The following is a 15,579-nucleotide window of genomic DNA, read 5'->3' on the forward strand; positions in this document are numbered from 1 at the left end:
TTCAAATTATTTGTTACAGCTGGCCATTTATTTATTTATTTATTTATTTATAAGCCTCAGTGGAATACCATTGGTTTTGCCATGTGCGTTTTGTCCATCATATGTGGCTCATTCTTGTGTTTGGATATTTTATTCATATAATTTTTAACCCTCAGATTATAAATTGTCTGATGTGCTGAGTAAAGTTGGCTATTGCATGGGACTTTTGTCTGCTTCATTTTGGGGCCTCGCTCTTCGAGGTTCATGCTGCCAATTTAAATGGTAAACTGGTATGGTTTTGGTTTTGAATGAGTGCTTGTAACATATAGAGAAAAGCAATAATACATAGTAAAATATCATCAAATTGATGTTTACAACATCCTACAGAACGAACTATTGTGTACAGTGAGCACAAATGTCAACAAAATGCTTCCAAGAGAGCTGGAGAAATGGCTCTTACAGAGGACCAAAACTGACAAAATCAGTTTTTAGGACCTACATCAGAGGCCACAAACACCCGAATCTTCAACTCAAATGCCCCATCCTATTTATGCCCTTAGGAACCCACACACATGCTTGTGCATACAGACACACAAATACACATTTAAAAAACTTTAAATCTTAAAAAAAAATGCTTCCCAACTGCTGGATGTGGTGGTACGTGCCTGTAACTCTGGCAGTGGGAGGCAGAAGTTAGAAAACCACTGGAAGTTTGGGGCCATTCTATATAGTGAATTCCAGCCCATCTAGGAATATGGTGAGACCATGTGTCAAAAATAAACAAACAAAACAAGAGCAAGCAAACAAACAAATAAGAAACAGACAAGTTTTTAAAAAGAAAAACAATTTGAGCTAGTATATCCTATTTTACAAAAATGATTTGAAGCAGCTATCAATTTCAAGATTTATCTGTGTCTGACATTATACTAAGTGGGCAATAGAAATAAACTAGGGCAAGATGACAGGAAACAACTATTATTTTCCTTTAAAAATATTACTGTGGAGGAGGAGTAGCATGAGGGGCTACTGAGAGGAGAGGGGGAGCTGATATTGGGATGTTAAGTGAATAAATAAACTTTTTTGTTTTGTTTTGTTTTGTTTTGAGACAGGGTTTCTCTGTATAGATAGCTGTTGTGTCCGGCCAGCAGATCACAGACCTGGGTTCTAGTCTGGAAAGGCATTTTGGAAACCTGGAAGAGAAGAAGGGCTGGGCTGAGCGAGATAAGGAAGGAACCAATACAAAGCTCTCTGCTCAAGGTTCAATTTTAATGTCAGCAAACACACTTTATAAAGAAAAGGGGAGGCCTGTCCCTGGCCAAGCAAAGTTCCTTTGAAGTAGATAGGTCAGCCTTTTAGTGGGAACTCGCAAAGATTGCAGTTCGGTGTTAACTCCGGAAGATTCTTGGAAGAGAGGTTTGGCCTCTGGCAGGTTGGGCCTCAGGCAGGTAGTGGCACATCAAAAGAGCAGCACAGCAGGTGGCTCTGCTCAAGCCTTGATGGTCACAGCCAGCCTTGTTAGGCTGGAAGGAGGTAACATTTCCCCCCTTTAAATAATATTAAACAAAACTGGACTGAGGCAAAAAATTTATGCTCGGGCTGGTGAGATGGCTCAGTGGGTAAGAGCACCCGACTGCTCTTCAGAAGGTCCAGAGTTCAAATCCCAGCAACCACATGGTGGCTCACAACCATCTGTAATGAGATCTGGCGCCCTCTTCTGGAGGGTCTGAAGACAGCTACAGTGTACTTACATATAATAAATAAATAAATCTTTAAAAAAAAAAAATTTATGCTCTATAATTCTGCCTGAATTCTTAGGGGCCAATGAAGAAACCTGTCTCAGTGGGAATCCCTAACTTTTCTCATGGAAAACCGTATCTGGATAAGACTGCCCTTTCTGTCCTAGTAAACAACTAATAGAAAAGCCCTGAGCAGTAGGCTCTGACTTTATAATGTTAATTAGTACTGAATAGGTAACTTCCTAGTTGAATTTTAGGTAGGTCATTGGAACCCTGGCAAGGGTTGACTGTACAAATTTGAAATGCACTTATTAAGAATAACACTGAGTTGATATTCTTCCACATTTTTGGATGACAGGCAGGAAACAGGGAAGAGTGGGTAACGACTGGCTCCATAGTACAAGGCCAATTGGCTTTTTTAGGGTGGGACACTGTGAAGGGCTTGCCCTTCTAACAGTATGTTCTCCAACCTCTCTTCCCCCCTATTAATTAAGTTTAAAAAGGCCATGCTTAACTGAGGTGATCACATGATTTTCTCATCCGTAGATGAGTGGGCTTTTAACCTTGGCTTGGGTGGACATTGCCCGATTCCTCCCGTGGGTGCTGTCATGACCCACACCTGTGGCTCTTGGTATCTTTTGGGGAGGGGAGGTAGAGCCTTAGATATTTTTGGTTTTAGCTTTTTTAGCTGGAAATAGATACCAACCTCCATCTAAACCGGGTATATCTCACAGGGAACTCAGAACTGGTCAAGCTGGACCTCCCCCTGCAGTAATTCTCTGCACCAAGCGATACCCATACTGTATTCGTATGATTACGAACCAGTATGCACAATTCTGAGTATTGTGCAGCTCCTAAAGGAGAATTGTCAACCTCAGATTTAGCAAGGCCTAGACAAGAATTATGTCATTAGTAACACCACGACTTGTGGCTGAAATAGGAGCTGGAAGTCATCCTCCTCATCTCTGTTATTCCCACAGCCTGAGGAACTATGGGTACCTTGCAGTAACAGCAAGGGTGAAAAGCCAGAGGCCAGCTAAGGGACTAAGCCTGTCTATCAGAATAAAAAACAATCTCTTTTAATATTAGAAATATCTGCCTTACTAGCCCTCTTGGTAAACCTAAATCTCAACTCAGACCAAAAGTCACAAAACGTGCTGAAATGAAAATAGTAGCTGCCTCCTGTATGCTCTAGGGGGTGGGGATGCATGCCCACTGCAGTATGGGCTTAAGGTGTAGATTGACTTGCTTGAAAGACAAAAATCTTAGACAGTGAAGAGTAACATCACAAAGCTTCTTTTGGGGAAGTTCAGGTACTTTATTCAGTTGCAAATTAGCAAAGCACAAGCTCAGTCTCTGGGCTGGTTTTAGAATAGTAAAAAGGCCAGAGACTCTCTGGAAGTGGGGATGTGCTCTGAATTAACTTTGCTAGGTAGTTAAGAATATAGGAATCTCTAATATTGGACTGAATATTAGACCAGTCTAAGATTGAGTTAGAATGACTGGTCACACTGAAGAAAAGAAGAAATCCACCTGCCTCTGCCTCTGCCTCCTGAGTGCTGGGATTAAAGGCATGCACCACCATGCCCAGCTCTTGTAGAGTGTTTTGTTGTTGTTGTTTTGAGACAGGGTTTCTCTGAATAGCCCTGGCTGTCCTGGAACTCACTCTGTAGACCAGGCTGGCTTTGAACTCAGAAATCCGCCTGCCTCTACCTCCTCAGTGCTGGGATTAAAGGCATGCATGGCCATATTTGGCATAGTATATAATTATATTTTAAAATTATTTATTTCAGGTGCTAGAGAGATGGCTCAGAGGATAAGAGCACTGAGTGCACTTCCAGAGGTCCTGAGTTCAATTCCCAGCCACCACATGGTGGCTCACAACCATTTGTAATGGAATCCTATGCCCTCTTCTGATGTGTCTGAAGAGGGGGGCAGCGTACTCATATACATAAAATAAATCTTTAAAAATGTGTATTCATTTGTGTATATGTGTATGTACTTGTTTATAGGCGTACCATATTTGTATATTGCCTACAGAGACTAGAAACTGGCACTAGATCGTTTGGAACTAGAGTTATGCACAGTTGTGAGCCACCCAATGTGAGTGCTGAACCCAAGTCCTCTGTAGGAGCCACAAGAACTCTTAACCACTGAGCTATCTCTCTAGACCATATTTATGTTTTTAGTAATAAATTTTTAATTTAAAAATTATAGTTACATAATTTCTCTTCTCTTTCCCCCCCAACCACTTACATGCACCTCCTTGTTCTCTCTCTCTCTTCCTCTCTCTCTCTCTCTCTCTCTCAAGTTCATAGCCTCTTTCTTTCATTGTTGTTGCATAAATGCAATTATATAAATACAATCTGTTCAGCCTGTATAATGTTACCCTGTATGTATATGATCACAGAGCTGACCACTTATTATTGGATATCCTATCGAGATCCCTATCCACAGGGAAGACCATTTTTCCCACTTTTAGCATTCACTAGATACTCATTTTTTTTAATCTAGAGTTTCACAAGATCTTTTCCTGTTCCATGTTAGCATGTCCATTAATGGCATTAATGGCAGGTCATGTTTAGGCTGCCATATTGATGATACTTCATGAGTATAACTTCTTTGATATTTCTAGAAGACACAATCTCACAGCTAACTCCCTGATCCTCTGGTTCTTACAGTCTTTCTGCTCTCTCTTTCACAGTCATCCCTGATCCTTAGGTTCAGGAGTCCTGTTATAGATGTATCAGTTGGGAAGAGTAAGCATACAATGTTTTGTTTTCTTTGTTTTGATCAGTTGTGCTTTTCAGTAATGGCTTCCAGCTGTTGCAAAGAGAAGTTTCTTTGATGAGGAGTGAGAACTGCACTTATCTGTAAATATAAGAATAAATATTTAGAATGTAGCTATGCTAGAATTATGCTTGTTTAATAAAATTGTAGCCATAGGTTCCCCTCCAAGGTGCATGATTTTATTAGCCCTGGGCTATTGGCTAGTATTCTGGTGCCATCTTGTTGAGTGGGCCTTAGGTCCAATTAGTGAGCTGTTGGTTACTACCAAGGTGTGTGCTCTACTATTATACTCTTAAGTTATTGTGCCATGCTACAGAAGTAGCCTATAATGTTTTGGGAGTATTTTGAACAATGCTGACCATCAACTTGAAAGAGAGCGTCTCATAACTGTTGTTGAGGTTTTTGTTAGATACTCTATGGCTCTTGTGGGGAGTATGGTCAGCCCATATGGGAAAGCGTTATTTAAATTATGTAAGTATATGTATACACAGACTTGTATGTATCATATATAATTATAGATAGATGGATAGATAGATAGATAACAGTGTCATGTCTTAACAACTTTCTCAGAGATCCTTGTTATTTTACTTTCCTTCCTCCTTCTTCTGTATTTTTCTTCTTCTCCTCTCCCTAACTAAAGCCCCTCCCCCTTTTCCCACTTTCCCCTTAAATTACTTATACCCTGTTATTTTCTTTCTATTGAATTTCCTCCGTGGCCCTTTTTACTTTCCTGGTTTCTTTGGTTGCTACAGGCTATGTATGCACATTGAAGACTTGGAGATGAGAGAGAATGTGAGGTGTCTGTCTTTCTGGGTCTGAGTTACCTCACTCAACACTGTCTTTTCTACTTTCTTGTCTGCCTGCAAAATTCAAGGTTTCATTTTTTTTCTTTACAGCAGAATAGTATTTCATAATGTATAAACACAACATTTTCAATATCTATTCATCTGTTGAAGGGCATTGAGGTTATTTCCATTTCCTGACTATTGTGAATATAGCAGCAATGAACATGGCTGAGCAAGTATCTGTGGGGTAGGATGCCGAGTCTTATGGAAATATGCCAAGAAGTGGTATAGCTGGTCCATATGGTAGATATATTTCTAGTTTTGGAGAAATTCTACTTTCCATAGTGGATGAACCAATTACAATCCCTCCAACAATGAATGAATGTGCCCCTTTCCCTCCATCTTCTCCAGCATTTGTTGTTGGTTGTTTCATTGATCTTTGCCATTCTGACAGGGCTAAGAAGAATGCTGTTTTGATTTGCATTTTCTTAGGCACCATGGACATTTTTTAAAGATATTTCTCAGCCATTTTCATTTTGTCTTTTAAGAACTCTCTGCTCAGATCCCAAGTCCATTTTTGAACTGGTCATTTGTTTTTGTTTTGTTTTGTTTTGTGTTTGACTTCTTGTTTTTTGTTGAAGATGTGGTATTTTCTCCACTAGATGTTTTTGGCATCTTCATCAAATATTAGATAGTCGAAGTTACCTGTAGTCATGCTTGGGTCTTTGATTTTGTTCCATTGGTCTACAAATGTATCCTGTGATCTATCTAGGTAATTCTCATTAATGAACATTTTTTGTAGGTCTGATGAATTTGGGGAGTGAGAATATGGGCATGTGAACTTTTGTTAGTTCTGTGTCTATATGGACAGAGCAGGTTGTCATTCTTTTCTTTGTATTGAAGATAATTTTTTAAGATTTATTTATTCATGTTATGTATATGAGTACACTGTTGATGTCTTCAGACACACCAGAAGAGGGCATCGGATCTTATTACAGATAGTTGTGAGCCACCATGTGGTTGCTGGGAATTGAACTCAGGACCTCTGTAAGAACAGTTGGTGCTCTTAACCACTGAGCCATCTCTCCAGCCCCAATAATTTTTTCATACAATATATTCTGATCATGGTTTTCCCTCCCTCATCTCCTCCCAGATCCTCCCCACCTCCTCATCCATCCAACTCCATGCCTTCTTTCTCTCTGTGTTTAGACAATGTCTTAGTTAGGGTTTCCATTCACTGCGATGAAACACCATGTCCAAAAAGCAAGTCGTAGATGAAAGAGTTTATTAGACTTACACTTCCACGTCACAGGTCATCATCAATGGAAGTGGGACCAGGAAGTCAAACAGTGCAGGAACTTGGAGGCAAAAGTCATGAAAGGATGGGATGTTTCTTCCTGGCTTGCTCATCCTGCTTTCTTATTGAACCCAGAACCACCAGCCCAAAGGTGGTATCCACAGTGGGCTGGGCCCCCCCCATCAATCACTAATTTAAGAAAATGGGCTTGTCTGATCTTATGAAGACATTTTCTCAATTAAGCTTACCCCCTTTTAGATAACTCTAGCTTGTATCAAGTTGACATAAAACTAGTCAGCACAGAAAACCATCAGGCAAAAAAGAGAGACCAGAATAAAAGATAACAACAACCAAAAGAAAGAAGGAAAGAAAGAAAGAAAGAAAGAAAGAAAGAAAGAAAGAAAGAAAAGGAAAGGAAAGGAAAGGAAAGGAAAGGAAAGGAAAGGAAAGGAAAGGAAAGGAAAGGAAAGGAAAGGAAAGGAAAGGAAAGGAAAGGAAAAGAAAAATCAGAAGAAACACATATACATGCACAAATGAAACTAAAAACAAAGCATTGAATATATATTTGCTCCATTTCCTAGGTACATGTGTACTCCCCTACCCTCCACAGTTACTCTCATCCTGAATGTGGAGTTTATTACTCCTGTAGATTTATCCTTTGATTTTTTAATGAATATATCCAGAAATGTTTTCTAGTAGCTTTTAGTCACAATATAGTCTTGTTTGCTTGGAGTGAAACTTTAGACCTGTGTTAACTATTTGTGGCACCTTCTGCAGGTGGCTTTTTAATACCTCAACGTAGTATATGTTGGTACCCAGGGCTGTATACAATATCTCTTACATTTGTGTGGTATTCTTCAGCAGCCAAGAGACTTCAGGGTTCCTTATTTCCTGTGACCACAAGTGTTATGACTGGATTGGAGAAGAAACCAAGAACCTGAGAGTGGATGACTTGCCCCAAGGTCACAAGGTAACAGAGCTCAGGCTTACTGACTCCCTACATTATCAGACAACAGGGGTGAGGAACCAGAAGGCAGGCAAGTGGGAAGGAGAGGAAAGGAGTTTGGAGGTGAGGGTGGACAAAGGGAGCGGGGAGGAAGCAGGTAGAACAAGCTGAGAGTGCTTTAAAATCTACCAGGGATTCTCATTCTCAGCTCTGGCCCTCAATGGGATTGCCTGGGGAGTTTCAAACTACTGATGCCTGGTATCTGCCCCAGAGAGTCTAATATGACTACTCTGTAGGGAGGCCTGAGTAAGAGGTTGCTTAAAAGCTTTCCAACTGAGTTGAATGTATAGTCAGAGTTGCAAACCATTGGTGAAGCTGAGCAATTTGTTAGGTAGTGAATTAGCTGAGGGGGCAGTACTTAAAGGCTGGTTTGTTAACATTAATAAGATCTTAATCCTTCAAGACTGCCTTGAGAATGTGATATAAATAAGGTATTGAGATCTTCAGCCTACAGTCTATTGATAGAAACGAGCTAAAATGAAGGTGATAATCCGGTTTCCTTAGTGCTGTTCACACCAGTCTTAGACAGTAGTGTTCAGTTGTTGTACCCACGCGAGACACAGGGAAGAATGCCACTCAATGAAGGTCACATTAAGAGTTCTTTATTTGCCAGAGGTGGAAAGCAAGCTCACACCAGAAAGGACTATTGATCCCAAGTGAGGCCGGGTAGGATTTATAAACTAAAAACCTCAATTACATCATACCAGAGACAGGCTACCGTGGGGGTTTGGGGATGGGGGAGGTGTTTTCAAAAGTTTTATTTCAGTTGATTCAAACAATTGATTTTATATTGTAGAACAATGGACATAGAACAAAGCTGCATAATGAGAATGTTCTGCTCAGCAGGATGTGGTTAGCTGGGGGGTGGAGGTGGGCTGGGTTTGAGGGGCCACTGGGTGAGTTAGCTAAAACTAGGACAAAATGGAGTTACTTTGGGTAGTTCACAGATATCAGGGCTTTAAAGGGGAGAAGGACGGTTTTCTTGATGAATGCCAGCAAACCCTACAGAGTAACAAAACTCAGCAAACGTTCTAAGTACTTCTTTTATGCGGGGGCCTAAGTGGCTGGGAAGGAAGACAGTATGGAAAAAATTACAATCCTTATCTGGAAGAAGCCCATACTAATGGGCGACACAGACAAATATACAGGCAATTAACACAGTGACCTAAGTGTGGCACCCATGGGTGTCAGGGACTGCTTGTGAAAGGCTTTATTTCAGTAGACCAAGAACATAGATGTGGGAGCAAATGCATTTTTCAACTGCAACAAGTTGAGAGGTTACACATACAGAAATAAGCCGGGCATGGTAGCGCACGCCTTTAATCCCAGCACTTGGAAGGCAGAGGCAGGCAGATTTCTGAGTTCCAGGCCAGCCTGGTCTACAGAGTGAGTTCCAGGACAGCCAGGGTGATACAGAGAAACCCTGTCTAGAAAAAAGCAAAAACAAAACAAAACAAAAAAACAAACAAACAACCCCCCCCAAAAAATACCAAAAAACAAAAAACAAAAAACAAATACAGGAATAATGAAGGGTAGAGATAAGCTAATAAAGGGGAATGTACATGGCTTTTCTGGGCCCTACCTATTGTCACTCCTTTTGCAGTCTGGTGTTTCTCATTGTGGTCACTGGTAGGTAAAGTGTCTTTAGCCTTGAAAGGGGAGGAGAAAGACTAAGCCAAGTATAGGTCTAGTGAACCATATAATTCTGGCAAATAATTTCTTAAATTGTTGGCATGTATATATACAGACCTGAATAGGACCCGGCATAAAGATTAAGGCAAAAAAAAAAAAAAAAGTCCAGATGCACTAATATGAGCAGAGATGCTGAGCCTTCTCACCAGTCATTTGTAGGACCAAGTGAAGGGTAAATGTTTTCAGCCAAAGTGTCTTGAATTCCAGAAAAGCAACCTACACAACTGCTTATCATCATAACTCACAGATGTTATCCATGGCAAAACCAGTGGGAGACTAGATCTAGCTGTGAGAGCGTGTGTGTGTGTGTGTGTGTGTGTGTGTGTGTGTGTATGTGTGTGGTACATGTCTTTGCACATTGCATATAGATGTCACATCAACAATAGCCATGTTCTTCAATCACAATCACTCTCCACCTTGTGTTTTGAATGTATACCATTCTTAGCATTTTATTTAGTTATTTTGTGTGGGAATGTGTATGCTTGTGGGGCAAGAAGCAACTTTTAGGAGTCAGTTCTCAATTTCTTCTTCCCACCATGTGTTTGTAGAATCAAACTCAGGTTTTTTTTTTTTTCTGGGTTTTATTTATTTACTTATTTTTAAAGATTTATTTATTTTATGTATGTGACTACACTGTAGCTGTATAGATGATGGTGAGCCTTCATGTGGTTGTTGGGATTAGGACCTCTGCTTGCTCCAGTCAACCCTGCCCACTCGCTCTGGTTGGCCTTGCTCCGGCCCAAAGATTTATTTATTATTATATATAGGTACACTGTAGCTGTCTTCAGACACACCAGAAGAGGGCGTCAGATCTCATTACGGGTGTTGTGACCTACCATGTGGTTGCTGGGATTTGGACTCAGCACCTTCAGAAAAGCAGTCATTTCTCTTACCCGCTGAGCCATCTCGTTTTTAGGTTTGGCTGCAAGAGCCACCTCATCAGCTCTTCCATCTTATTTCTTTTAAGCAAAACCCCTTATTGAACCTGGAGTTTGCTAGAATAGCTAATCAGCAAACCCTGGGGATCCTCCTGTCTCTACTTCCCCGGTGCTGGGATTATAGGCATGCACCATTATTGCACTCAACTTTTACGTGGTGCTGGGGATTGGACTCAGGCCCTCATGCACTGTATCACTGAGCCATTTCCCTAGCCATTAAATTAATCTTTGTTTGTTTGTTTGTTTTGTTGTTGTTTGTTAGAAGCAGGATCTTACTTTGTAGCCCTGGCTGGCCTAGAACTCACTATATGGACCAGCCTGCTTCTGCCTCCTGAATTCAAGGCTTAAATGTGTGAACAACTTCAGTAGTGGTTGTCAACCTTCTTTTTTTTTTTTTTTTTTTTTTTTAAAGATTTATTTATTACATGTAAGTACACTGTAGCTGTCTTCAGACTCTCCAGAAGGGGGCGCCAGATCTCGTTACGGATGGTTGTGAGCCACCATGTGGTTGCTGGGATTTGAACTCTGGACCTTCAGAAGAGCAGTCGGGTGCTCTTACCCACTGAGCCATCTCACCAGCCCCGGTTGTCAACCTTCTTAATGTTGTAACCTTTCAGTACAGTTTCTTATGTTGTGGTGATCCCAAACATAAAATTATTTTTGTTGCTATTTCATAACTGTAATTTTGCTACTGTCATGAATAGTAATGTAAATATCTGATATGCAGGATATCTGATATTCAACCCCTGTGAAAGGGTCATTGGATCGCCAAAGGGGTTCCCATGGGACTCACAAGCTGAGAACCACTGCATTAATCACCATTGTGGTGATTTGAAAGAGAATGTTCCTCATAGTCTCTGATGTTTGGAAACTTGATCCCCAGGTGGTAGCACTGTTTCTGTAGGTTTAAGAGATGTGGTCTTGTTGGGTGAGCTATGACCCTAGGGATATGCTTTGGGGTTTCAAAGCCAAGTGCCATTTCAAGTTCCCTCTCTCCGCTTCCACTTGTGATTCAAGATGTGAGCCTTTAGTATCCTGCTCCAGCCCAGTGCTTGCTGCCATGGTGCCCCACCATGACAGACTCTTCTTCCTCTGGGACCATAAGCTCCAATAAATTCTGTCTTCTAGAACTTGCCTAGGTTGTAGTGCTTTGTCACAGCAATAGAAAAATAATTAATACAAAATAATAGGCAGTTTTATCCAAGGCATTATTGTAGAAGGGCTTATGAAGCAGCTCACAGAGTATGGGCTTTCTTCATCAACCACCCTCATCAGTTCAATGTATATCTAAGCAGGACTTCTTTATACAGCTACAAGTAAGTATCACCACATCATCCCCATTCCTTTCTCAAACGTTATCGTGTTCTTTTTTTTTTCCCCAAGAAGGCTCTTTTTGTCTTTTTTCTCAGTGAGTGAGATGAGAATCTTGCAGGGTTTGAGAAGTACCATGGTTTGGTTTATATTTAGAATTATTCTTCTCACCCCTCTATTGAGAATTGGCAGTGAAGGAGAACACAATGGAAGCGCACAACCTCATTGGTATCCAGTGGAACCATCCAGTGAAGAGATTCTTGTTGGAACAGGGAAGGCAGTGAGAAGGTTTGGGTTTCTGAAGATATTTTAAGGCCATCTTATACAGATCAGATGAAAGATCGACCTTCACAACAAAGCCTGATACTTGTCTTCAAATATCTGACTAGGTGGTCTATTAGAAAAACACAATTTGGGCTGGAAAGATGGCTCAGCAGTTAAGAGCACTGACTGCTCTTCCAAAGGTGCTGAGTTCAAATCCCAGCAACCACGTGGTGGCTCACAACCATCCATAATGAGATCCGACGCCCTCTTCTGGTGTGTCTGAAGTCAGCTACAGTGTACTTACATATAATAAATAAATAAATAAATAAATAAATAAATAAATAAATCTTTAGGTCAGAGCAAGCGGGGCCGAGCAGAGGTCCTGAGTTCAATTCCCAGCAACTACATGATGGCTCACAACTATCTGTACAGCTACAGTGTACTCATATACATAAAATAAATAAATAAATATTTAAAAAAATAAAAAAGAAAAACACAATTCTTGGTCCTCTGCCTTCATAGGTGAAGTACTTAATTGGGTACTATTTTCATGTTAATTCATTATTTCTTTCTATAAAGCTATGACAGCTCTTCTAAGAATAACATACTTTAATTAATTTTTTGAGTTCATATATGCACACAATGTATTTCTATCAGATTCACCCCCACTTCTTCCCTGAGCTCCTCCTAGGTCCATCCCCAACTCGCTGTCTCCTCCTAACTTCATCTCCTCCTTTTAAAAAAATAACTTACTAGATCCAGTTTGTGCTGCCCATATACTCCTGTGGTGGTGGTGGGGCCAATCCACTGGAGTGGTTGGCTTGCCTTACCTTGGGCCACACCCTTACAAAACTCTGACTCTTCCTCCCCTAGAAGTTACTAACTCTCAATAACCCCTTAGTTCAGGATGGGTGTTCATGAGCTTCTCCCCACTTACATACAAGACTGTTCAGTGACTTACCTTGAACAGGTCTTATGTAGGCAGACACACCTGCTGTGACATTGAGTGCAGTGGTCCTGTCATAGCCAGAAGACACGGTTTTACTTCAGTCCTTCTTGACCCTGGCTCTTACGATCTTTCTACCTCCTATTCTGTGATGGTCCCTGAGCCTTGGAGGGAAGTGGAGTGATACAGATGACCAATTTTTGACTGACAACCACACAGCACAGACACCTGCTCTTTGCACTTTTTTTTTTTTTGAGACAGGGTTTCTCTGTATAGTCCTGGCTGTCCTGGCACTCACTCTGTAGACCAGGCTGGCCTCGAACTCAGAAATCCGCCTGCCTCTGCCTCCCGAGTGCTGGGATTAAAGGCGTGCGCCACCACGCCCGGCTTGCTCTTTGCACTTTGACCAGTTGTGAATTTCTGTGTAGCTGCCTCCATTGCACAAAACAAAAGAAAAACCTCCTCTGAGAGCTACACTAATCTATGAATATAGAGATATGAATTTAGAAGGCAGTTTGATGCTGTGTTCACTCTAGCAACATAATAGTAGTAGATTGATCCCCTGGGCCTATGACCTCCTCAGTCATGGATTTAGGCACAGACTTATAGTACCAGGCATGTATTTCCTTCTGTGGACTAGGCCTTAAACCCAACCAGGAAGTTGCTGGTTACCCTCAAATATCTGTGCTGCCATTATACTCACAGGCATACCTTGACATACTGGTCATTATTGTTGTTCACAGAGTTCACAGCTGGATATGACTGTTGATGACTCCCCAGCCCCCAGTAGCCTACATAACACCTTTCAGTATATGAAAGCCATTAGGTAGGAAGCATCTGAGTCAGTACTAGCCGAGTTCTTCATATCCTGTGTCCAAAATTTGTAGTGTCTTCAGCAATAGGGTTTTATCATCAAGTTCTGGTGAACAATGATTGATCTGGAAGGCCAGGTCTACTGTGGGCAGTGCCAACCATGGGCTCCTAGGTTGTTTAAAAAATCAAGCTGAATGATCCATGAAGAGTGAGTACCTGGGTTGTACAGGTACTCCAAATTAATCTCAGTGTGCTATTTTGTATTTTTGGGCCAAAATGTTTGTCTTTCTGGATCTGGATTATTCTCCAGTTCCATCAATTTACCGGCAAATACATAATTTAATTATTCTTTACAGCTGGATAAAACTCTGTGTTGCATAGGTGGTGGACAATTAGGCTGTTTCCATGGCTTAGCTGTGTGATTAGCTAAAAACAGGGATGTGTCTCTGTGGTAGGAAATAGAGTCCTTTGGGCATCTGCCCAGGGGTGGTAGAGCTGGGTCATATAGCCAATCTATTTCCAGTTTTTTTCAAGGAACCACCACACTGATGTCCATAGCAGATGTATCATTTTGCACTCCCACCAACAATATATAAGGATTCTATTACCCACACGCTCCTGAGCATCTGTTGTCTTTTATTAGCCTGCCATTTTGACGGGGGTAATAGAAAATATCAATGTAGTTTTAATATGCATTTCTCTGATAGCTAAGGATATCACACACTAGCGACATAACAAAAATCCATTAAGAAATGCAGACTTTACTATATGGAACACAAAAACCAGTAAACACACAGACAGTGCTTGAAGAATCAGATGAAAGGGAGAATGGATGGTTTTGAAGATCAGGAGATATGAAAAGACTTCTGGTTTCCATGTAGATATGCAAGGAACTAAAGAAAATGAACTTATCTTCTCCACACAAAAAAAAGAAAGAGAGAGAGAGAGAGAGAGAGAGAGAGAGAGAGAGAGAGAGAGAGGAAGAAAGAAAGAAAAAGAAAGAAAGAAACGAGCAAAGAAATTTATGAGAACATGAATAAATTATCTGAGGTCAAACATCACAGGAAAGAGTCATGAAATATGGAGGGACTATGGGGACATACAAGACCAGAGCATTTGCCTTAATGAGGCTAAAGCCATTGGATGCTAGATGCAGTTACAGGAACAAGAATTTGGGGGGGGGGGCTGATGACAGGCTAGGAAGACAGTGGAGGGCGTGTAGGGGCTGATGTTAAGGGGAATGTATTAGTTGCTTTTCTGTTGTGGTGATAAAATATGTTGATCAAGGGCCTAGACAGATAGCTCAGAGATTAGAAGCACATGCAGAGAATCTGAGTCCAGTCCCCAGCACCCACATGGTGCCTTACAACTGTCTGCAACTCCAGTTCCAGGGGATCTGGTGCCTTTTTCTGACCTCTGTAGGTATCAAGCACACATGTGCATATACATACATGCAGGCACAACACTACTACACATAAAATAAATTAATATAAAAAATATAAAACACTATGACCGAAGCAACCTATAGAAAAAAGAGGGTTTTTTTTTGTTTTGTTTTGGTTTTTTTGGTGGTGGTGGTGTGTGTGGGGAGGGTGGTGATTAAGTTCCAGAGAGATGAGTCTATTACAATAGGGAGACATGGCACCAAATAGTTGGCATGGTAACAAGAACAAGGAGCTAAGTGCTCAAATCTCAACTACAAGAGTGAAGTAGAGAGAGTGACCTGGGAGTGGCTTGGGGCTTTTAACTCTCAAAGCCTACCTCTGATGACATACTCCGTCCAACAAGGCCTCACCCAAACCTCTCCAAACAGTGTTACCAACTGGGGTCCAAGGGTTCAAATATCTGAGCACATGGGCATCATTCTCATCCAAACCACTACAGGGACTTCTCACCCTTTTGCAGGATTATATTCTAAGAATATCACCAGACATTCACAAGGCTTGGTGAAGTCTGGAGAAGGCCCCTACTCCCTGGCTTGAGAGGGAAAACAGCAACCATGTCACAGAAACCACCTAGACT

The sequence above is a fragment of the Mus caroli genome, unplaced genomic scaffold (assembly GCF_978045245.1).
Source record: "Mus caroli unplaced genomic scaffold, Mus_caroli_1 scaffold_5, whole genome shotgun sequence".
Classification (NCBI taxonomy): Eukaryota; Metazoa; Chordata; class Mammalia; order Rodentia; family Muridae; genus Mus; species Mus caroli.